Below are 22,918 nucleotides of genomic sequence, written 5' to 3' on the forward strand. Positions count from 1 at the left end.
ATTCATTAATCAGTTGTTTGGAGATTTATTATTGATTGGTTATGTGCCATCGAATTGTTTTTGACTTCTAGTGACCACATAGATAGATTTTCTCCAATATAATCTACGTCTGACTTGTTCTCTCTTGTCTCCCAACGGTGCCCTCATCGCCACTGTAACTGAGTCCATCCACCTTGCTGCTGGTCATCCTCTTCTTCTCTGTCCTTCCACCTTTCCCAGCATTACAGCCTTCTACAAAGAGTTGAGTCTTCATATAATATGTCCAAAGTAGGCTAATTTAAGCCTGGTCATTTGTGCCTTGATTTGTTTGATGATCTATTGATCTGTTTCCTTGGCTGTCCACAGTATTCTCAAGAGTCTTCTCCACCACCAAAGTTCAAAGGCATCAATAGTCTTCCTATCCTGCTTCTTTAAAGTCCAACCTTTGCTTTCATACAATGTTATAGGGAATCCCATGGCTTGCACAATTCTGATCTTTGTACGTATTGACACATTGTGGCATTGGTATATCTTTTCCAAGACCTTCATGGTTGCTCTACCAAGTGCTAGCCTGTTTGGAAATACCACACATGTGCACAGATAGGATTTGGTAGAAGAGAATATCCGTAGTGCAGGGTTGAACTGTGGAGTCCTTGGTGCTCTCTGAGCTTGGTTGTTGGCTTGCAGACATTTCACGCAACTAATTTTGTTACCTAGTTGGGTAATGAAATGTCTGCAAGCCAATAACCAAGCTCAGAGAGCACCAAGGACTCCACAGATAGGATTGATATAGCAGCAACTCACTGGTTCCTAAGGAATAGTGAAATCCCATGGTATATGTCATTCACTCACTAATGTATTCTGTGACTATTCTAGCCACACTGTAATGTTTTTGTTGGTTGGTTGGTTGTTTTGCTCCATTTTTGTAAGAATTATTTTTGTAAGGATTAAGAGTGTCTTATTTTGTCACTCTTCTTCCTATAGACATGGTTTGTGCTAGGATGGATTCTTGGGGGGGAGGACTTTACTTTCTCTCTTTTCTGTTCGTCATCTACACTGTATAAAATTTTGAGCATTTGTATTAAGCATATAAATTTCATTTTGTGGGGACTATCTAGAGTTGAGGATTCTGTTTTCCCCATTCCCCCAAAATCTTTGCCGCATTATTAACATTTGTGGAAATATTTTGAGGTACTTCCTTGATAGTGTCTCACCCTTCAGCTAGAAAACTTCCTTCTAAACCAATTTCAGTGGACATCATTCCTCTTTCCCATCCACACTCGCTTTAGGGTTGATTAGTTCAGTGGTTTGCAAGGAAATGCTTGTGGTATGCACTGAGCAGATTTAGGAAACTACTTTACAATCATTTGGAAACAAAATCTAAACAGGTAGTAGAATTTTGAGGTTATTCTGTCCCTCAGCATATCAGTGCTAGTTTGAGAGGCTTATGTTTGAATACCTTTAGACATCTCTCCTAAGTCTGGACTTGCATCCCCTGTTGGAATGTTGCAGTTCTACAGTAGACAGGGAGCTGGATTTGATGGCCTGAGCAATGATGCTTTCGAACTCGATGAGAGCCATTCATCAAAGTGTTGAGTAGGAAGTTTTCAGTGCCTCTTCATTGGCTTAGCTACTTTAGACTTGTTCATAACTGATACGGGCCACCGAGAGGTAAGTAAGTAAAAGGTAAAGGCACTGGAAAAGGTAACTTTATTTATTTATTTATTTTTCTATCCTGCCTTTATTATTTTTATAAATAACTCAAGGTGGTGAACATACCAAATAGTCCTTCCTCCTCCTATTTTCCCCACAACAACCCTGTGAGGTGGGTTGGGCTGAGAGAGAGGGACTGGCCCAAGGTCACCCAGCCGGCTTTCAGGCCTAAGGTGGGACTAGAACTCACAGACTCCTGGTTTCTAGCCCAGCACCTTAACCACTAGCACAAACTGGCTAAAAGTAAGTCAACTTTATAAATAAGTCAACTTTCCACTGATTACCACCTATCTCATGCATTTGAAGGAAGGTAACTGCTCTCAGATCAGGGAATTGGGCTGAAACAATCAGGGGACCTCCAGGTAGGTTTCCATCTGAAAATGTCCAAGGTCAAGAACATAGTGTAGCATTTTAACAAAATGACATTTCGTTTCTTTGTTTATAGAATTTTAAAACTTTTTTGTTTGTTTGTTTTTGTTGCTTGTTTAAATAATCCCAAAGTGGGAACATTGTTTTCATTGTACTTTTGGTTACGAACTGTTACAATAAAAACTGTTTTAAAATAAGGCATATTTCTCAACAAATCAATAACAAAAACAAGCACAGTAGCACAAAACTAACCAGAGACCATGTTGTGTCTTTAGCTAACTCCAAAAATTTGTAAGGGAACCCAATTTAGCAGGGAACAAATTTCACAGTGGGGATATTTTTACTGAGTGTTTTTGAGATGGGTGGCAGAAAAATATAACAAACAAACCACTAAAATGCCCTCTTTTGGGTCACAAAGAAGGAATCTTTAGCAAATGCACACTCTCACAATGATGCCCTCATTTATTAGATCTTTATCCCTGGCTTATAAGTGATGGAGAACATGTTGTTTCAGACACTTAAATCCTAGGTTTGTAGGCATTTTATGCCATGGCAATCAACTTGAACTTAACTTGGTAGCAAACTGGAGGAGAACATGGGTAATATGTTTCTAATAGCTTGCCTCTGTTAGCAAATAAAAATTAGTGTCCTATTTACAAGGCCTTAAAGACTTGGCTATTTCCCCAGGCATTTGGGCCAGGAGGTTAATACAGCTCTGTCAGATGATGTTGTTTATTATAAACTGGAATTGCTGTTTGCAATCTTGGACATTTAATTGGGTTGTTTGGATTGTTTTAATTGTTTAAAAGTTGTAGACTATCCAGAATCCCTGTTGTGAACTGGCCGGCAATATATACCCATTTATATGCACATAACAGTAATATAGGTTGGAGCCTACCAGTGACTGAATTACTGTGGCTGGGCTAGCCCTGTTCGGGATTGACCTTAGCTCATGAACCAGCCAGAGCACAAACAACACAGTGCTTGCCATGGAAACTGTTTGTGTCTCCACTGATGTTGATAGGCTTAGGCAGACCTCCAAGTTGTGCACCTTCTCATTCAAAGGAAGTGCATCCCTTTGCAGCCCAGATCAGCTTCTTGATCCTCATCCAGCCTCCAGCTACATCCAGATGCTGATTCACAGCTTGCAAAACTTCCCCTGACACAGGTGATTAAAAAAAAACCAAGTTGGGAGTCTCAGTATATGTAGACAAATGAAAGATATGGATTGGTGACCTGGTTGATTGGATGCTTCATTTGAAGATTGTATTATTCATGGCCATAGAATGGAATGAGAAACTTCCTGAAGTTAAGCAGTATTTAGATATATTACAATACCTTCCTGAAAATCTCTTTTACAAGATTTGTTTGGTGTTTCCATTTTGATGTGTATGTTTTATGTCTGGGTGAATGTGGGACAAAGTTTCTTTCCTCCCCTCCCCAAAATTTGTTATCCATAGGGTTGGTGAATTAGACAGGTTATGTTAGAATTGTTTTCTATTACACATTAAAACTTCTATATTCATGGAAGGAAGCCTTTTAACCTTTTTTTTTTAAGAGGGAGATACTACTTGATTGTAATTTCTTCAATCTGAACAACGAATGTTATCATACAATAAACATATTTTTCTGGATATACAAATTAGTATTTATTTGAATTATCAACTTTTAGCTATTATGGATACATCTTGTCCATATTAATCTCGTATAAAAGGATTACCCTCTTGGATTTTACAGAATCAGTGGAAAATCAGTGAAAATCTCCTGCCTGTTAAGCCAAAGTCAGCAATACAATGTTGACAGTTTTTTCAGCTGTTTTGGGATCTTGCTGGGTTCTTTTACTCATACCTGAGTCCAGTTCAGTATGTTCAAAATGTGCATCGAGCAAAAATACTTGTTTGGTTGATTTGCCACAGCCAGGCTCAAAGCCAGCTCTGTATTTTCTTGCATTATTATGAGGTGCCAAGATTGGGTAGACTTAGCTGTGTTAGGGCACACTTATAAACAACTTTGCCATTTGTCTAATGCCTTGCTAATCCATTTAAGCCATGCTCTCAACATTCCAGGTTTGAGGACTTCTTAAAAAAAAAAAAAGTTTTGAAGTGGCTGTTTACACAGCAATAAACACAAATTTGCCATTAAGTATGTGTTTGATAGGAAGGTATAGTTAAACCTGCTTTTCTGGTGAATGCATACATACAAAACCCATTTATTACAATTGCTCTCTATGTGTTCTAGGTTCCAAACACTCCTATATATGCATTTGTAGGCTATTCTTTTTACTTATTATGTTTAAACCTATTGACAAAAGAAAAAATACACATCATGGAACATTAAATATAATAGTTTCAAGTTTAATTAAAAGGGAACAAAAGAAATAAAAAGAGGAATGGGGTCTGGAGAATTACAGTGTAAACAAAACAGTTGCACGATTTCATTGTATGCATGTAACTGTTATATGGGAAGAGGCCCTCTGTCTTTTCAAAGCATCCAGTGAAAATCATTCTGCACATATGCTAAACATACCATCTGTTGCATGAATCAAGTGTTCCAGTTTATACAGATGGGATCTTACATTCTTACTGCAGAAATCTCACTTGTGGAGCAAAATAACATCCTTACTGGTAAGGTAAAGTCTGTGGATGTGGAGGATACACATGGTTTGTTAACGCCGTTTTCATACAGTGCCATCTAATTGCAAGGAACTGTTCTTACCAGCTGTTAAAGATAAACTGTGCGCTAAGACATTCTAGACTGCATTGGAGTTCAAATGTGCGGAAGCGATTTTAAAATGTGACAGTTGGCAAAAGGGCTATCAAGATAAGCATCAAGTTCTTATGGCCAAAGAATTCTTGATGAAAAGGTTTAAGAAAATCTTTCTAGAGTTGGAGCTACCATGTAGCAGTGCTCACCCACTGAAAAGCTTGCCAACTCACGCACTGAATGATGAGACAGCTTTTATTTCCCTCAAACCCATCCCTGTGGCCCAGTCAGCCCAATTTTGTGTTTTATACCTTATGGTTGAGCCACGTCTCTTGAGCTTGCTCATTTCTTTAAAGACAAAGATCTGACAAATACTGAAGATAGCCCAAATGTTTTGAAAATGACACTCAGCTGTCCCTGGTCAATTTGATTGGCTGGCTCTCGAGATGATTGGCTGACTGAAGCACAAATGGGATTTTCACCCGCCCCATAAATCCCACTGTAAAAGGTCCTGTCACTACCTTTGTTATCTGTGTGGAACTTCCTGAAGCAGATCGTGTCTAGCTCCTGGGGCACATGGACTCTCCCAATGACTCTTTTCAGGCAGATGGATCTATCTGTCTTTACACCTTCAATCTGATATAACAGAGAGGATGCTGAAGGGATAAATGATTTTATTGGCAAATACTCATGCCATTTAATGTATTACAAGGGAAGATTTATTTTAAATTAAGGATATCAGCCAAATTGCATGCATTTTTACTGTGAAGTCAGCCTAATGGATGTTGGCCTGGGGAAATGTTAATTCCCCTTTGCATTATCCAGATGTAAGAGCATTACCTAGATAGATTCCTTGGGAGTACCCAGGCCAAGTTAGTAAATTTTGAACTAGTTGGGAGTGGGATGGAAATCACTTTCTGAGAAGTGTGCTTAAATAGATGCACATTTTTGACCGAAATAGAAAGAAGATGTAAAGAGCAGTTGCTCTGAGACCCAGTATATTAATGGATCTTAAACCAAATGTTTGTATGGGAATAATTAAAATACTGAGAGTATATACTGAATAGTTGAACAAAGATACTTCCTGTTGAGCAAGAAGTATCTTTTTATTGAAGTCTACTTGGATTACTTGCAAAGCAGTTATATTCTGATATCCTCAGAGATAAATGCTATTAAGTTCAATCTGACTTATTCTCAGGTAAATGTGCATAGAATTGCAGGTGTATACAAGAAGAAGAACGCATGCTCAACACTTGAAAAAATATTCTAATAATATATTTGGTGAAATATAAAACAGTGAAGAATTATTCTGTTACAGTCAGGACCAGAAATATTGGAACAAGGATAACTGTTTTGGCATTTGGCCTCTCTACACCACCACATTGAAGTTGACAGGAAACACACCTAGGTGGGAGTGAAGTCAGGACTTTCAGCTGTAATTCAAGGGGTTTGACAAAAGTGGGACACTTGTCATGAGTACTGATGGTGAGCAGGAGGGGGCCCCTATCCAGGGGGGAAAACGCATGCGTAGTACTGAGGAGTTAAGCAGCCATTCAAAGAAACACAGATCAGACCCGCCTTAACTTTTGGGGTTTATCTGTCTGAGTTTTCCCATGCTTCTTCAGTTTGTTAGGATTTTCTGTCTTATGTAGCAGTAATAAACACTAGAGACCTACTCCTCATCTCAGCGTGGTTCCTGACTGTTAGGACAGCACTAATCATTCAGGAAGTACAGCCAGTGGCATATACACACCCCAATCGTTGGTGGTTCATAAGTGATGGAACAAATGGCTGACAAGCAGCTGCATGTCCAGGTGTGGCCTGTTTCCTGGGTACCCAATCAAGCAGATAAAAGGCCTAGAGGTGGTTCTGAGTGTTACATTTGCATTTGGTAGCTGTTCAGTGGAACTCTCAACATGAGGTCCAGAGAGGTGTCCATGCAAGTGAAGGAGGCCATCATTAGGCTGAGAAAACAAAATAAACCCATCAGAGAGAGAGCAAAAAGATTGGGAGTGGCCAATACAGCAGTTTGGAACATCCTGAAAAAGAAGGAATTAACTGGCAAGCTCAGCAACAGCAAAAGGCCTGGAAGACCATGGAAGACAACTAAAGTGGATGACCGACCACAGAATTCTGCTCATGGTGAAGAGGAACCCTTTCACAACATCTAGCCAGGTCAAGAACACTCTTGAGGAGGTAGGCATGTCACTGTCAACATCTGCAGTCAACAGTGAGCTTTATGAATGTACATACAGAGGCTTCACAACAAGGTGCAAACCACTGGTAACGCTCAAGAACAGAAAGGCCAGATTAGACTTTGCCAGCAAACACCTAAAAAAGCCTGCCCAGTTCTGGAATAAGATTCTTTGGACTGATGAAACCAAGATTAACTTGCACCAGAATGATGGGAAGAGAAAAGTATGGCAAAGGAAAGGAACAGCTCATGATCCAAAGCATACCACATCATCTGTCAAACATGGTGGAGGCAGTGTTCTGGCATGGGCATGTATGGCTGCCAATGGAACCGGGTCACTGGTGTTTATTGATGACCTGACTGCTGATAAAAGCAGCAGGATGAATTCTGAAGGGTATAGGGCTATACTTTCTGCTCAAATTCAGCCACATGCTGCCATGCTGATAGGACGTTGCTTCATCTTGCAGATGGATAATGACCCAAAACATACAGCAAAAGCTACCCAAGAGTTTCTCAAGGCAAAGAAGTGGGATGTTCTTCAATGGCCAAGTCAGTCACCTGATCTTAACCCAATAGAGCATGCTTTTCACAGACAAGACTGAAGGCAGAAAGACCCACAAACAAGCAGCAGCTGAAGGCAGCTTCAGTAAAGGCCTGGCAAAGCATCCCGAGGGAGGAAACTTAGCATTTGGTCATGTCCATGGGTTCCTGACTTCAGGCAGTCATTGGCTGCAAAGGATTTTCATCCAGGTATTAAAGGCGATCCTTATGTTTGTAATGATGTTGGTTTGTTCCATGACTTATGAGCCGCCAACGATGGGGGTGTGTGTATGCCACTGACTGTACTTCCTGAATGGTTAGTGCCCCACTTTTGTCAAACCCCTTGAATTACAGCTGAAAGTCCTGAGTTCGCTCCCACTTGCATGTGTTTCCTTTCAACTTCAGTGTGGTGGTGTACAGAGGCCAAATGCCAAAACAGTTATCCTTGTTTCAATATTTCTGGTCCTGACTGTATATGAGGATGGGTATTTAGAAAAAGGCAAAAAAGGCATCATGGTGTTGTTAAGTAATGTTGATAATATTGGTTTTCATTTTGATTTTAATTGCAATTTTATTGTTATGTTTTCTACTTCGCATTTTTAAAAATTACTGTAAGCCTCCTTGAGTGTTTATACAAACAGAAGGTCAATGTATAATAACAGCAACAAGGATGATGATGATTGATGATGCTAGTCAACCAGAATACAGTATGTACTGTTATTAAGTCACCTCTGATCCTTAAACTTGTGCCTTCTGGATATGCTGGATTGCAGATCTCATGATTCCCAGATGCTGGTTAGGAATTATGGGATTTGCAGTCCAACACCTCTGGAGGACACCAAGTAAAGAACAGTTGTGTCAGTCCTTACTAGTCAATTTGGGGGAGGTGAGCTAGATAATAATAAAGAAAATCTTCAGTGAAGACTTCTTATTTATTAAATTTTTTCCAATAAATAATATATTGTCAGAGTTCCTTTATTTATAAACTGCCTTTTCCAAAGTGCATGCATGACAATAATAAAGAGCATAATTTAACTCAGATTGATTCCCCACTTAAAATAGGAAACCAAAAAATATTGACCATCTGCTTCTGTGTTTGTTAAAAGAGAAAGCTCAGCCTGTTTGAAAGGGACGTGGCATTTCTTGTCTTTGACTATCAGTACTGGAATACCAAAAAATGATTGGAAAAGGCAGGCTGTTCTTTTAGACTGTGTGCTTTCAGCCTGAGACAGATGGAAGAGGACAGCTTGAAAATATGCTCTGATTTTTAGCAACACTCCTATCTCTTGTTTGATATTTGTGTTCTCACCAGTCCAGGCATTCTTGAAACTAGAAAGTTGGAGCTGATATCATTCTTAGCATATTTTGGACAAAGAGTGAGTAGGCAGGGAAAGGAATCCGCGTACATGGAAGGAGGAAGTATTCTAGAGATGATTTATAATCTGAGACAGAATGCTTCTGTTTTGATGGGATGACTAGAGTTTTATCAAAGTTTGTTTTGGAAGTTGTCCAGGATTGATGCTTAAGAACAGCAAAGTGTTTTCCCATACGTCCAAATCTGAGGTAGCTATTTTTATGCTCCTCTTTTTGTTTTTTTACAGATTATCCAGGCAGGTGGAATCTGAGAAAGTAATTTAAGCTGCAATCCTGTATTCAGGTCTCTGGAAGTAAGTCCCACTGAATCAGTGGGACTCATTTCTAAGCAGGCATGCCAAGGATTGTGCTGTTTGGTTGTTGACTATGCATTTGGATATGACTGTTATTTTCATCTGTACTGTAATACATAGCATTAGTGATTGTTTATACTGGTAATAATAGTATTCTGTACTCTCTTTTTAGCTTGTGTTTTATATCCAGACTTCTTTTTTTTTTCTTTTAAAGAGTTTGTTAATTGTTTTGCTCTATATGGGTCTTTGACCGAAATAAACATTGAACTGGACTGAACAGCACTAATGACCAATATTTTTCAATGTAACTTTTCACTTACTCCATGGTGTAAGTGAATTGTGGGGTTGGCAGATTCCTTTTTCCAATGTGAATAATATAGTTGGACTGGTTTGGACAATTAACTCAGACTTTATTTATGCTTAACTGTATCTTATTTTACTTTCTGTGGAAGAAAAGCTATCATTATTGCGACTTTCTGGTGGGAAGTCTGTTGGTGGTAGTGGTCCGTTTATTTCCTTTACCTTTTTCATATTTGGTGGTTTTCATAGTGCTGATAAATTTTCCATTCCATTTTGTTGGACGTATTTCCTGGCACTAAATATTAAGGATCATAGGTAATAGAGATTCAAGGTCTGCAACTCCCAAAGGATTTCCAGTATTCCTCGAACTTGCAATTTAATACTCTCTTCTTGCCTAATTGTGACAAGACAGTTGTACAGGCGTACCGAATATTCTAAAATATATCTTTTACTTGCTTGTATGAGGAAGCTGGCCTGAATTTTGTTGAAAATGCTTGTCAACAAATACAAGTGTCTTTCTTTAACTGGTTATGTATTCATAATTGAGCATTACAGGAACTCCATCCAAATAAGTAATATTATCATGCATGTCATCTGTTTATTTTATCTTTTTTGCCAATATGGGGGGGGAGGGATTAACCATGATTAGGTCAGTTATTTGGATTACTGGCAAAATGATTTGCATCTACAAACATGCTGAATGATGAGGCTGGTGTGACTTTGTCTTAACCATCATAGTTAATGCATGATACATAAATGGTTAATGAACAATGATTTCATTTTTATATTTCAGAACTTGGGCAATTACTTCTGAAGTTTAGGCCATATATATATATATTTTATTCATTTATTTTGCCAGAATTCATTGGGTTTGGCACACTTGAACAATTCTAATGAATTATGAGCAACATTCCTTTTTTAATCAACTTGTTTTACAAAATAGGCAACAACAATCAGTGATTGACCAATGGTTGATGGACATTTTAAAAAGTAATACCTGTGTTGGTTAGGCAGATAACTGGAAGCTGAGTATCAGAACAACAAAATGTGATTCCAACAAGAGATTACAATAGTCTCCCCTGGCTCCTTTGTAAAAACCACAATAGTAAGAAATGTATTCTATGAACATATGTATGTTATGATAAACACTCCATCTTTTTTATCTGCCAGGATTTGAGCAAGTTATTTGAAACAAAAGGGGATTTGCATAGTGGCATCATTCTGCTACCCTGGAATACTAGATATCAGCTATTCAGAAATCAAGGTGGTTACTTTCCCAAAAGGTTGTTCTAGTTTGCCTAACCCATGGAAAATTAATAACAACTCGATTGAGCAGGTGAAAACCTAAAAATATTTTGTTCCGTATCTTCAATCTAACACTTCTGGAAACCACGGTCTTTAAGTTTCTTGCTACAGGTGCGAAAGTCTCCCAATATAATAACCAACAAAGGAAAACAACCGTCTGCCTGCTGCAGTTCTTTAAGGCCAAAGTCTTAAGCCCTCTCCTGTTCTGTTACATAAGGAAATCCCTGTAGGTGTAAAGACATCACTAGAGCCAATACAAACTGGTTAAAATACCGACTCAAGCAAATTTATGGAGGAAAACCTCTGGCCCGACTCATACTCCTAGTGTTCTTCATAGAAGAACCAAATCTCATCTGATCAGGCTTATTGTGGATCTCCTTACGAAGGAATATGCATGTTGGGCATGGAAAGAGCTTGTGGTGAAGCTGAACAAAGAATTCAAGATCTTGACATACAAAGGTACCATTTCCTACCACTTCTATTTCAGTCTCATCCATCCACCTTTTTACTGACCCGAAATATATATTCCAAACTCCTGGCATGCCAAAAGGCATTCACTTCACAGTGGTGTTAACAGAGAGATATAACAACCTTCTCTTCCAAGATCAACTGTGTCCCTGGAAAGAAGAGTTAATTGCTGCTCCAATAACAAAATATTCAAGTTGGCAGTCATAAGTGAATGAAGTTTTCTGGCAAGTGGCTACATTTTGTGCTATAGCTATTTTTTGTCAGAAGCCACTAGACTCCATTGGAATTTGCATACTGTAAAATTAGTAATTTATTGTCTTCAGTTATTGCACTCCCATCTTTTTTTTCCTTTTGAACTTACATCAATGAGTGTTTTTTATTTTGTACTATATTATTATTAGGACACTTTGTCCCTATAGATCATTTTCAGTTGCTGGCCTTTGGCTGTGAAAAAGCCAGTCTATCTAAAACAAAATGGGTGGACAGAGAAACCTTGAGAATAAAATCTGATTTTAGCATTGTGTAGAAATAAAGAGTCCCCTAAGTCAATGTTTACTTCTAATGCCCTCACAAACATGTCTCTGTAATTCTTCATACAAATAATGTGGGAGGAGATTATTGTCTTCTTTTGGGACACAGACACAAACAGATGTATGCATCTATAGATCTATATTATTTCCCAGTCTACTTTGAGTGAAAGGGAACCATTTCGTAGCACTGAGTATGCTCACGTGTTTTTGGTGGATAGTGTATGTTAAAGAAATCTGATTAGATACATCAAGGGTGGGCAAACTGGGGATCTCAAAATGTTGCTGCATCACAACTTCCCACTGCTGTGCTGATGGATGCTTGGGATTATGTGACCAGTCTATTTTCCCAAGGGTGGGCATAAAAAGGTAACAAGGTCATCTTGGAAACCATACTTATTTGGGTGGGAGAAAAAGAAAAAAATTAAACATAAGTCATTACCTGTTCAGCTGAGTGTGTGGCCAAAGGATTCAGTTATATTCCCCAGTCATGTTGCCTCCCCAGAACATAAACTACTTAAAAGTCACAAAAAATATATAGATGGTTTATAGATTGTATTGAATTTGATAGGATATGCAGGGTTAATGTAGGTGATAAAGAATGTGAGAAGAGTATAAGAACAGTCCTGGCACAGAATAAAGCCAGTCTGAAGTGAATTTGTATGCAGAGTTATCCATGAAAAAGGCTTTAATTGAGATTAAAAAATGTTTTTTAAATCAAAGGAAACTTTGGAGATGCACCTCAAGACTGAATATTTTCTACATTGATTGTTACTCAGTGGGTGATCATCCCAAAATTTTCTAGTTAGAATTAATACACTTTTTAACAGTATGAAGTTTCTAGTACAGGGAAGTCTATAAATATGAATATTTTGAAGTATTATAGGAAAGGAAAGAAGAAAGAAAAAACATGTGTTTCTGACCTTCCGTGCAGAGGGATTTCCTGAACAGGCAATGGGAAATGAAGATGAAGATTTTTCCAGAATACTAGAGACCAAGAGAAATACTTCAGTTGTAATGCCTTCATAAATAAAAGCTGGACAGTAACAGTGCTTCCCTGCACCAGCCTAAATTCCTTGAGGCCCTTTATTTTAAACTTTTAAAGTTTAAGGGAATGATAAATGGGAACCTTTTAGTGAAAGGTTAAAAAAATAATAAGTTTATCACATCTCAAGCCAGATATATATCAACCTGAGCCCTGATCTATTGCCACTGAAGTCAGCACAAGTTTCCTTCCTGATTTGCTGGACCTAACACAGCCCGTGATCAAGTAGCCGTCTTTGTCCAAATAACTCCTAATGATGGGCTCCATCTTGAACTCGACAGATCCGTTGTTGCCTTGGCTGATGTAGACACACACAGAGATTAAAGGTGTTCAATGGCATTCGTTTGCAGTGTGCCACCTGTCAGTTGAACTGTGTTTAAAAATCTGTCACCACATCCTGAGGTTGCAAGATCTCATTATGTGGAAGGGCAGTGATAGTCCACTACAGGGTTTTAGCCTTGGTGTGACCTTTCTACAAAATGAAACAGGACTGGAGACTCGGGGGGCTCTATCAATGCTTTCTGAAGTGGTGCGTGAGATTATGTATGATATTTTTCCACTTTTTCCCTAATTAGTTTGGCTTCAATTTTATATGGTTCTGCTAATATTACAATTATCGTTATTTCTCCCCTTTTTTGACACCTAGTCCAGTTTGGCTGATCATAAAAAGCTAAGCAGGTTGGACCAGGCAAGTACCTGGATGGGAGACTGTAGGGAAGATTGAGAAGTACACAAACAAACAAACAACAAAAAAAGGCATTGGCACACCATTTCTCTGTTGTGGCTAAAAAATATGGGGGTGTCCTCAGAAGGTAAGGTCATGGTCACTAGCTTAATTGCCCTTAAAAGACAGCTAAAATCTTGAAAGTTGGTCTACCAGCGGTACTCGTTATTCTGGCTACCTCATTTTGGGATCAGAAACAGCATACCACCCATTACAGTTTCTTGGGAACAACAGAGAGAATAGATTTAATGTTGGTTATTTGGAGACATCCTACCTTGGTGCTCTGGGGTAGATTATATAGGTCTTTGGCTTGACATGACAGGGCAGTTTTCATTGAATTTCAGTGATATATAAGCTACTGCTACAAACTGCTTCCCAATTCTATTAAGCTTTATCTATGCCATGCTTCCTTGCATATGTAAGCCAAGCTTTAATTTACATAACATAGAAAAGTGGTACTCCTCTATATTGGGGTGATCTATGGTAGACAGATAAAGCAATATGGGATGTCTTACACTTCACACCTCTTCTGTCTCTCTTTTTCCTGTTCTCAGCTCAGAGAGAGGTTTTCTTAAGCTTCTGTGAGGCTGCAGGGAAGAGGTGAGGGGTATAAAAGAAGCCAATGAAAAGGGCAAGAATCAAAATCCTCCTTTTCTGCCCAAATGTCCTCTCCCCCCCCCCCCTTTGTGAAATGTAATGTAGGACTACCAGATCTGGGTTGCAAAACCCAGAATGACCACAAGATGGCAACAAAGAGAGTTTTCTGCATCTGTAACAAACCATATAATCCTTCATCAGAGCATCTTTCATCCCATTGGTCTTTCAAGGACTACATCTTGTTGTGATCATGAATACTTGCCTCACCATGTTCTCTTATCTCTCCGTGTACCTTCTGCCATTATAATGGAAACGTCATATTATTAATAGACAGGAAGGGAGGTGGAAATTGTGCATTCAGTTTACATATATAATATATAAAATTCAATGGTTGGTGATGATGTTTCTTGTTTTGACTGATAGTGTTTGCAACATTATCACAACACCTTCTGGAAGTTACAACAGAAATAATCTTGGGCCAGAGCTGCTGTTATACAGAGTTGGGCCAGAGCCTTAGACAGTTGATTTCGGTGCCATGGAAGAAGAATAAATTGCTGTAGGATTATTATTTCACATACTCAAGTTGATCCCCTGGTTTAATGGGGAACCAAGATTAATGAAACGAAGGGGGAGCAGCTTGAGCAAAAGTGGGTATTAGAATAAATCAGATCAAGTGTTGACTAAATTGTATTTAGAGCCATATTTCATGGTGGCAGAGGCGGTGCATCTGCCCAGAGCAGCATTTCATGTCATTTGTTGCTTTGGAGTGGGAGGCCATCACTGGCTGAGGACATCCAGTGCTGCTGCTACTTCTTACCATTGCTACATTCTTCCTCTAATCCTTTTTAGTTTGAATTGGATAATAGTAGGTTTTAATACTTTTAATCTACTATTAATAGTCAGTCAGATTTTAACTGCTTCACATTTTATTTTTGTGCTCTGTATAATTAGCTGCTTTAATCTCCTTAGATCAAGCTGCTTTGATTTCTTGGGTGACCTCCAAGGTGCTTTCCAACTCTATGATTCTCTGATCCCTCTGGTTGGAAAGGCAAAATAAGTTAATGATTTTCTGCTCCAAATAACTTAGGATAACCCTAAAGAAATGGAAAAAAATATTGGTTCTGTTGGATTCTTGATTATCTCTGAGCTTGATTGTTTGGTTCTACCAAGGAGGAAGCCACAGCCCCACCAAGACTCACAGGCAAGCTGTTATATATAAACAGCCAGCAAGCCCCACTCTCTCCTCACTGATGATGTAATGAAATGTCTGAAGGAAAGCAACCAAACAAAGAGAGCACCAAGAACTCAATAGTTCAACCCTGAGCTACAGATACTCTCTTCTGTTGGAACAGATTCTGTTAATTTACATTGCAGATGAAGGATTGCATTTCTGAATATTCCGTCTATAAAAAGCATACACAAAAAGGAAACAAGACTATCCTAGATGATAGAAAGCCAACTTTATTTTCTGATTTACTTGTTATTTTACTTGGGAGTATTTGATTTTGTCTCCTATCTAACAATTTACTGTAATCACTCCAGCTGTATGTAACTATTTCAGGATTCGATTGTCTCACTTGGTGAGATGTAATCCAGAGTGTGAATGTGTGACAAAGAAAGTGGGAGAGTGCTGTTGAAATCAATTTAAATATACTTTTATCAGTATAGCTTTTTGATCTGAGTTATGAAAAGTGGGAAATGAAATGCCAGACGTCTATTCTTGGAAGCAGATCCTACTGAGTTCTTTGAGTCTTGTGCTTGGGAATGGTTGAATCATCAATGTTGGCCTGTCGATAATTTGTTTCCCCACGAAATATAATTGTACTCAGTATTGTGTTCATACAAGAGCTTCTGATTTAAACACACACACACACACACACTCCACACACATAATTTACTTTACTGTCAACATTTTTAACAATCCCTTTGTCCTGCGCCATACTTTGCAATGCAGACGACTCTGAAAACTGAAGGATAAAATCATTTGAGTTCAAGTGTTAGTTGGGAAAGTATGAATCAAGTTGCTTTGCAGCAAAATGTGAACAAAAAGAGTTTGTCCCATCCAGATTAATTGCCAAGACTATGCATGAGACTGCATATTAAGAAATATTGCAGGGAGGAGATAAAAAGTATTTCAACTCATCCTCTTCATGGCAGGTCTTTTTTTTAGACAAGCCTGTACAAGAAAAAGGCTATTCATTTGGAAACAAGTCTATTAACTGGTCTGGGGTCTGTCTGCTAAATCCTTTCTCCAGTTATAGTGTTCATATGTTTGATTTTGTCTGTGTTTTTTTTTTTCTTGAGCAAAGTTTAAACAGTTCCTGAATCAATAATTTGGACTGGTGATGAATAGGGCTCTGTAATCTGTATCTTGTGGAGGCTCAGATGTGAATGTTGATGAGCCTTTGTTAAACAGGTCAAAACTGCCACAGTTTAGTTTAGAGAGGTACTCTGACCCCATTAAATGATGAACTGTTGATGGAATGACAACAAGGTGCCCAGAATATTTGTTCTGGAGATGAGGAGGAATGGGGAGGAATGCATATTGTTGCTAATCTGAATTGAAAGGTACCATAGATTGCATGCTGAAAAGTTCTACTTAATAAATTTGCTCTACCCAGTCTAAATAATTGTACCCTGAGTGGTACAATTCTGGGCCAACATTAACACTTTCCAAATGTCATTGTGGCAAGTATTCAATAGTGTATTCAATATTCCTCAAAAGATGTTAGGGAGTAAGACTACAGAGGTTAGATTTTCTTCACTATTAATCTGTGTTGATGTTTTCCCCCTGTGCTTCCCAATTTGGGTAGATTCCACAGTTGACATATTAGCTTTTAGAAGGGAAGGGCAATGATGTGCTGATTTGACAAAGACAACACAACAATAGTGAGAACAAATATTACTGATGCAAGTAAGGAACATGTAGACCGCAGGAGATGTTAGCATTTATTTTTCCTACACTGAGTTCTATCTCTTCTATTTCTTTTGTAAGAGTACTGCTTTCTAGTCCTGGAAAAGCTGGATTGCATTTCAGGAAAGGAGGCACTATAGTCAACCACCGTGATTATCACTAAATGTAAACATTAATTTAGGTCAATCAGTGGCCAAGATTGGGTGGAGTTGTGGAAGCTCAACTTTAAATCCCTGGTAGGTCAATAAACCTTGTCCTTCAACCAGTCTTTAATTCTCAATCTAGGTTTGGTCAAGGCCCACTATTTTTACTCACATTTCATTGAGAAAAGGTACCCAAGAGCTGTTCAAAGGGCAGTTGTAAGAATAAGGCCAAACATGCCAACATGAGTCTTCCCTTTTAAAAAAAATACATACATACATATATTTATTTCTATCTTCAGCAATGATCTCTGCTTTAGGAGATTGGAATAGTGCTGAATTGAGAATGCAACTTCCATAAAAATGTAAATCAGAATTAAAAGAATAATCCCATCAGCAGTTTTCAGAATTACTTCAAAGGGAGGATGTTCCTTAGAATGATTTCTGCAGTGACCCATGTTGATCAGTCAAGAAACATTGCCATCTTTTAATCATGGGGATCCACGGGAGGCCAAGAGGGCAGGAGATGTCACATGAATCAGGCCACTTAGAGATGGGCAGTCATATACATTTGCTTAATAAATAAATAAAAATAAATTTCATCATACACAATTGTGACACATGTGATACCATCGTAAGTTCTAACAGATGCCTATGGTTCTAATTAACTTCCTTCTCCTTTAGTGATGTCAGCACATAACTGCATTTGTGCTGTGCTGTGGCACAATCATGTTTGATCACTGACTGGCTAAGAGGATTTGAGGTGGAATAAATCAGAAAAAAATAGGAAAAATAGAGCTAAGGGAGTAAATTGTGGTTAGAGAAGTTACAAATCACCAGATCAAGGGAGGTTGAAAAGGTTTAGGAATGGAGTTTGCTTCAACTCCCCATTTTTATTGCTCAGAAGAGATTCAAGAATGTTGAAGTCTAGCAACTGTTGTTGGAAGTTTTCTAATAATGGGATCAGTAGGTGAAGGTGTATGTAGGGAGGGTAAAGAAAAGTCAACATTGAAGCCCTCCCCTTTTACATGTTTACACTTAAAAGTGGCTTGGCCTTTGAGTGCATGGTTGCAGCCAACATCTGGACTATGCAAATAGGTCCTCCAATCCCTTCCTTGGCCTGATCTATCTTCTGTGTCTTTTTAGCACTGGAAATGCTACCTAAAAGGAAAGAACACAAGTCCCCATTAGAGCTACCAGTCTGGCCTATCATTTAGGTAAAGGTGAAGGTTTCCCTTGACATTAAGTCCAGTCGTGTCCGACTCTAGGGGGCGGTGCTCATCTCCGTTTCAAAGCCGAAGAGCCGGCGTTTGTCCGTAGACACTTCCTCTGTGGTCATGTGGCTGGCATGACTAAACGGAATGCCATTACCTGCCCGCCGAAGCGGTGCCTATTAATCTACTCACATTGGCATGTTTTCGAACTGCTAGGCTGGCAGGAGCTGGGCCTAGCAACGGGAGTGTACCCCGTCACGCGGATTCAAACCGCCGACCTTCCGATCAGCAAGCTCAGCAGCTCAGCGGTTTAACCCGCAGCGCCACCACATCCCTTGGCCTATCATTTACTTCACGTTATAAAACAGAGACGAACTGTCATTTGACTATTCATTACATGATTTGTATCCTCCCGAGTTCAAAATAGCTCTCAGTGGTTTACATATCTTCACACAGTTGTTAGGAGGAGGCTTATGAATAAAGGTCACTTTAGCTATGTTTGGTGGGCACTTCTGCAGATAGGTGGGAGGGGGTTGCTAAGAGGCAGCAGAGGGATGGATCTTTTAAAAAGAAATGATTTTTTTTTCTCCGAGAAGAAAAAAGAGAGTGATGAAGAAGGTTGGCGAGGAGAAGGGGGGGGAAAGAAGTTTGTCTGTTTGTCTGAAATGAAGGCTGCTGATGTGGGAACTGTAACACATTCCTCTGTGTTCTGTTTCTCAGGACAAAATAGAGTTCTTGAAAGGAAGCCCTGCGTTCAGTGAGGCTTATCACAAGCAAAAAGGATTTTTAAAAGCAAACATGCTCCTGTCCTTTTAAAAATTACAGTCATGAACATGTGAACACACCGATGACATTTTCAAGACCTGAAGGCCTGATCACACCCTCCCACATGGCTAGCATTTGTTTCCCTGAAACTTGGCAAAGCAGCTTTATGTGTTCTCTGGAAATTTCCTAGTGCAAAAGACATTCACCATCTTCACAGCATTAACCATGAACAAGTTCCACCCAAATAACATTCCAGATAACAGGAACTTCCACCGAAGAAGAGTTTGAAGATAAGGGGAAATGTTTATGCCTCTGTGATTCTGCTGTGCTCACCACAGAAGCATGGAAGACATTAACCTGTTTCCCTACATTCTTGCCAAGTTAGGAAGAAAACAAGAAAAGTTATCATTTGAGGCATTTGGCCAAGGTTCCTGAAAAACACAGATGGACCTATAAAGTTGTGAGCAATAATTTATTGATGTTTATTTGCTGGGCGTTTATTAATAATCTGAATGAAAACTCAGTAGAAGAAAAATGGTTTAATATTCCACTACCCTACCAGTGTTATTCCTCTTCTCTCCCCACAGTTTCTACACTAGTTGTAATATCCCAGCCAGTATGCATGAAATTTCTGCATGACAAATGAGGTACTACAGTTAGTCCTAGCTGTAGCGACCACAGTTGGGACTAGCAACTCAGTCATTAAGTGAAGCAGTTGCTAAGTGAAACCACGACTGTGCTTATGATCTTACTTCAGCTTTCTTTTGCTTTATGGACCTGAAAAGGTTGTAAATGCAAGGATTGGTTGCAAAGTTACTTTTTCATCACTGTCATAACTGCAAACAGTTGCTAAATGAGTCAGCACTAAATGAGGACTACCTGTACTGTTGTCTTCCAAGCAGAGGTCATCAACCAAGTTGTCTAGCAGATGGACATTTGTCAATCATCTCCTTCACTTTATCAAAATCCTAGGCAGAAGCATGGTTTTCTGGAATTGCTGATAGGTCACTGTATTTGGCTGGGAGAGATTGTACTTGACCTTTATTTGTTACAAGGAAAAATTAAAAAAGAAAAAAAAACAGAAAAATAGGTGGAAGCATGTTACATGCTTTTCATGTAACATGCTAAGGAACAAAGTGACTGGTATGTTCCAGATCTGAACCACTTCCAGACAACCAAACCAAATCACATCCTACTTGATTTATTATATTCTCACTTTACTGCTATGGGAGCCCCCACTGATGGCAAATGATATTCATCTTCAGGGATGAGCGTGAACCTGCAGTGGCCAAACACTTTTTGCACAGATGTTTGCAGTGGAAGATAAATAATCACTTCCTGATTTCTTCATCTTCAGTAATGAAATAACAACTAGATTTTCAGTCAAGCTGTCTTGCAAACAGTTCTTCGATTGCTTGGGCAATTGTCTACACTGAATTAAATTAATGCCCAGGTTCTAAAGCCCCTTCAGTTAGTCTGATTATGGTTCACAGCATCATGAGGTATAAAACAACTGGAAAAATTTCCAGAATCTACCCTCCAGCACCTTCCAAATGCAAGTAATAATTTTTCCATGGCTTAAAAGGATTATCTTTTTATTTCTGACCTGTGGAGATTTGTGTTTGTGTGCATAGCTACAGATAGTACGGCAATCGGCTTTTCTAGAAAGTGGCTGTGAATAGATTTATTTTTGAGATTTTGACACAGCAGTTGTGCTTTGCCATCCAATTGTCTCTGGTGAGAAGGATCACCATTTTGCCACAAGAAATACAGCTCCCTATTATTTGAAGTTAATTGTTCACCAGCTCTCCTTGAGTGTCATTTTTGCCAGCTATATTAGCTTTCCTAACTAATATCTACCAGAATGTTTGTGTTGCTATGTATAGAACAGAAAGGCTGACAGGGAATTCTGGGAGATGAAGTCCCAACTGGAAAGATACCAGTTTAAGGAAGGCTGCATTGATTCTAGTATTCTGGAAGCCAAGAGCAAAAGGATTCTACCATTTTTAAGAGCTCCATATACTTCTGCAATAGGCTCATTTGTCTTTTTTCGCTTGTACTAAAACATCCAGATTATTGAACATATAATCAGAACTTTCCCTTAACCATTCTAATTGCTTTGCTGTCCCATTTCCAGAATTGCAGTATTCTGTCTGGAAGATGGTAGCCAAGCCAAAATTAATAAGGACGAGAACTTAGAAAAACTGCCAGAATAAGATCGGAATTTCCTATCCAGTTTGTGAAATGGTATGTTGCACTGCTATTGAATTAATCACCACAAGTAACCCGACAAAGTCACAAGGGGTTTGAATGTAACTATCAGTTCACCACAGAGTGTAATAAATGGAACATGAGAATCCTGCAGAAAAGAAATACAACATCTTTGAAGATAATTTTGATTAGTGAAAGTGCAAGTATAGTATGAAAACAAGATGTCTTTTTTATATCTAGATCTCTTAAACCCAACTTATGCTTAGAGCAATGAGGCTGGTTTCTTGAAAAATGAAGCTTTATAGAGGCTTCTAATGGAATTTCAACATCATCCCTAACAAAACCCAAGGAAATCTATTCCACTACAATGATAATTCTCCCAATTATGTTAGGAAATGTTCCCCATGAAAAGTTGGGCTATTCTATAGTGCTCTCAATTCATGTAAAAACATGGCTGAACAAACCAATTATGGAAGATTGGAGAATACTTCTCCATCCCTCCACAGTTACACTCCTGAATTTAGGAGCCAGACTGCCAGGAAAAAAGTGGCTAGTTTTTGTAACCAATCAACTTTTGTAAGCTTTGTATATCAAGACACCAAGGAGCAAAATCCACTTCTGGTGTTGTCACTCTTCCATTGTCCTACTTCCCATAGCTTCCAATTCCCTCAAGTGTTTTTGAGGAAGCACAGTACTTAAATGCAGAAGAATTGCCTTGTAGAGCAATGTTGAAGTCCATTTGGCTTGAGCATTAAGGTAGAACAATTTTCCTGTAATTCCTCATAAAATGGAATGGTTCATTATTTCTGTTTGATTATCAGTGACTGAAATCTACTGGATCAGGGCAGTATACAGATATTTTAAATATTTTTTAAAAAAAATGTCAGGCAGGCCTGTAGCATTTTTTCCTCAGGCATTGTGTAGTAGAAGGAGTTTCCTGAAAATGGAAAGTTTGTAAACCACTATATTTTTCAAACTTGTCATGTTTGGATTTTGCAAGTGTGGTAAATGCTGATTTATACAACATGTCACAGTTTGCAAACTTTGAAATAAACAATTTTCCATTTGACATAATGTAACTTATTCGTGAATAAAGTATACCAGCTTCCAATTCCAATTATGTTTGTTTTGTCCACCATTTCATATGAATATTTGAAAATCAAAGTGCATTAAAACTGGCTTGTAGAAGGCACTAACCTATGAATGAAATGTATTCTGTAGGTTTACCCCTTTCTATACATTGTTTGGTTTGGATGACTTTGAAGTTTTTGAAGTATTTAATCTGCTGTCAACTTTATTCAAAAGTTTTGCTTGGACAGGAATTCTGTGGTGATATTTTATGGTGGTTTAGTTGTACATTATTTATACTAACAAAACATTCAGTTCATTTGTTTGGAAGGTAGCTGCATTTTAAAAATGACATTCTTTGAGTTCCGTATATTATTTTGACATGATTCCTTTTGTGCACCTTTTTTCTGGATCAAGATTTAGGAATTTAATTTGAGATTGTATGTTTTATAATAAACTAAAGTGTAGGGGGGAA

The 22,918-nt window shown here is 38.5% G+C and overlaps 1 protein-coding gene across 2 annotated transcripts in view; it reads left to right on the forward strand.

Annotated features, from left to right (window-relative positions):
- SEMA3D (semaphorin 3D) overlaps positions 1–22,918 on the forward strand; it is a 168,775-nt gene that overhangs the window by 24,203 nt on the left and 121,654 nt on the right. The window contains exon 1 of one of the 2 annotated variants that reach the window (XM_063308242.1): positions 10,917–11,229. The exons of the other annotated variant lie outside the window; for it this stretch is intronic. The gene's annotated coding sequence lies outside the window, so the exon portion shown is untranslated. Of the gene's footprint in view, positions 1–10,916; positions 11,230–22,918 lie in introns of those variants that run through there. 2 annotated transcript variants of the gene reach the window in all.

Source organism: Candoia aspera, chromosome 7 (assembly GCF_035149785.1).
Source record: "Candoia aspera isolate rCanAsp1 chromosome 7, rCanAsp1.hap2, whole genome shotgun sequence".
Taxonomy (NCBI): domain Eukaryota; kingdom Metazoa; phylum Chordata; class Lepidosauria; order Squamata; family Boidae; genus Candoia; species Candoia aspera.